The sequence below is a fragment of the Rutidosis leptorrhynchoides genome, chromosome 3 (assembly GCF_046630445.1).
Source record: "Rutidosis leptorrhynchoides isolate AG116_Rl617_1_P2 chromosome 3, CSIRO_AGI_Rlap_v1, whole genome shotgun sequence".
NCBI lineage: Eukaryota > Viridiplantae > Streptophyta > Magnoliopsida > Asterales > Asteraceae > Rutidosis > Rutidosis leptorrhynchoides.
The window spans coordinates 683,263,464-683,266,503 of NC_092335.1; positions in this window are offsets into that span (position 1 = coordinate 683,263,464).

Here is a 3,040-nt window from a genome sequence, read left to right on the forward strand (position 1 = left end):
TAAACGATCTAGGGCAGCACACCAAGCTCAACCCATGAGGATCAGGGAACCTAGTCCAACTAGGATTGAACCAACCCTTTCCACAACACCCGAAGTGAGCAGTGACACTAACACTTCAGCTACAGCATCTGAATCATCTCCCTAACATTCTCCTAAGAGAACTCGATATATACCTGATGAGATGATTCAGACTCCGCCAACCCAATGAGTAACTAGATCTAGGACTTCGACACCTATCGTCCGCCAAACAGTTACTACTACCGTTGGTGATACGGACCAAGACCTAGAACCAATTAGGTCACCATCACCCATCTCCGTATCACATCCAATAATAACAGTAAGCCCTACGCTAAATGAAGCGCAAGTTTCGGTAGGCAAGAGATCTAAATGCATGGATGGTAAAAAGGCCACTAAGCCCATCCAATCTAAACAGGACTTAATAATAAATCCTACAAAGCAAGGTGCTTCGGCATCTAAGGAAGTAAATTCTTCCTCTGCAGTAAAGTCTGCGTTGACTCAATCGATTGAGGAAACTCAATCATTGAAGTCCAGAACGGCCGAAGGGGAGCCAAAAAATCTTGAAAAGGCACCCTACGTATCTGCTGGAAATCCTCCTGTGCCTCAACGTACAACAGGGTCTCGAGGTCCGGCTTATCTTGATGAGGGAGATCTGCCGCATCCCATGGAAACGAGTCAACATGACAATCCTTCAGGATATTTATCAGACTTCCAGCAGACTGATCCCTTGGTTCATGAAAGTGATCCATTGGATCAAACCACTTCTCTTCCGGATTCTGAATCTCAGGGTCTGGAGGAAGAGTCTTTAACTGAAAGAGATGTGCCACCTCATAGTATATCAATGATTTCAGGAGTCGGAGATAGCAATATCTCTGTGAGAGCTAAACCGACGGGTAGTTCTGCTACTCTGTCAGAGTCCCATGAGACTAAAGTCATGGAGGCGGATGCTTCGAAAGAAACTTCGTCGGTGAAAACTCCGGTTGTTACCCAACCTCCATCAGAAGGGGATATCACGAATCTGACTAGTAGTATATACAGCCCTACATATAAGAATAATACCGCACAATCATCCTTACCTGCCCTCACGGCAACTCACACACTTCCATCGACATCACCTTATCCAATGCTGCTGCTGCTGTTCCAATTGTTACTTTTCCATCATCACCCTCTCGTTTACCACATTTCTATGATGCTTTGGAGCAATAATATTTCAGTCGTATGTTTTTTAGAGTCAATCTTGATGTTCTTCGACGCACTTCACTTCAAGCATTGTTTCGTGCTCGTGTTCGATATCCACTTACTTCCTGCTCTTCTCCTTTAAGTCCTCACCGTGATGATGAACATGACGATTCTGATCCTCAGAATAGCTATAAGGGGGAGATAGGAGTAGATGGAGAATATCTATCGATGAACATTTCAACCAAGGTTGGTGATGTGAGGTCTTAATCAGCTTCACAAGCTCAACAAGTTCAGATGGAATCAGAAATAGTTTTTGCACATGATGAAATTGATGATAAGGAGCCTGAGCAAGTTATAATTCCAATTGTTCATAAAGAGGCTGATAGTGGACCAGTAGATGAGGATTTGAACTTAAGTGATTTTTATCTTGAAGAGACGGATGATGATGGGTTTGTCATCTTAAGCAAGTTATCTTCAGTATCTTCAATTCCGGAAGATGTAGAGATTGTAGATGAAGAGAATCCTGATCCAGTAATAGAAAGTGATGATGAAATGGATTCTTCTGATGACAATGAAGACAATATTTATGTTGATCCAAATGAAGATGACATCTTTGATCATATTGAAGATGATGATGTTCCAAATGATGATGCAACAAATCCTACTGATCATTCATCGTATTCTTCACCCTCATCGAGTTCACATCCAACAAATGCTAATGAAAGCTCAACTTCTGGTACATCTACATCAAGTGAAACAATAAATTCCAGATTCAAATACAACCATGGAATATTCTTTAAGAATCAGGAACAAAGATTGTTATTGGGAGTTGAACATGATTTTATAACGTTACGAAACACTTTCATCGAAGAAAATGCTTACAAGATATTCCGCATCAAAGATACACCAAGGAGTAAAAGGTTTACTTATATAGGTTCACGATTGCTTCCAGCAAGTGAAAGAAATTGGTATGAGTTTATGTGGAGGAAACATATCAACAAAGATGAAGATGATTTGTGGCTTCAAAGAAAATATCGTATTTCAGAAGTGTTGAATATTGCTCGAGTCAGAGTAGAGATAAGTGAAAAGAAAGACGTCATCAGTCAGAGTAGAGATAAGTGAAAAGAAAGACGTTATCAGTCAGTTCCACGTTATTAGAGAAGATGAGAAAGAGTACAAGTTCACAGAAGCATATTTTCATAATCTTGATATGCTTGACATCATTCACATCTACAACTATCTCAGTATCATCACCATTCGACCTTTTGCTAAGGCTCAAGCTTTGGAAGCTGTGAAAAGATACATGATGGAGACAATCGAACTGATGAGACGAGAAGATTTTCAAATAGGTCTCGAAGAAAATAGGAAAAAGATTCGAATAACGTGTCCGAATCAATTTACGGAGGGACTGAAGGATATGAGGATGTTTCAAATGCAATTCGAACCCGAAGGGTTTGTATTTGTAAATTATCAAAAGGAAATTGTTCATTCGTACTGAAGAGCTGAACAAATAATCAGATGGAACCCTTAAGGATACACTGAAGTATCTTAAAATTCGTCAAAGCAAAGTTGATGACTTTGATACAAAAATGGGTCTTGGAGAGTTTATAAAGCATATCAGAGATCGTTTAAAGCTCCGAATCCATACAAGACAGTTTGAGATTCTTCGTGGCCAGAGAAAGAGAAGGTATTTCAAGGAAATGGATGAATATCCATTACATGAGGGAGATCCAAGGAAAGCGTGGGGAGTCTGGAAAACTTCTAAGCAAAATTCAGAAAATCAAGTAGAAGTTTCAAAACCAGATGGCTCACGATGGAAACTAACGTTTGGACCTCTCAAGAT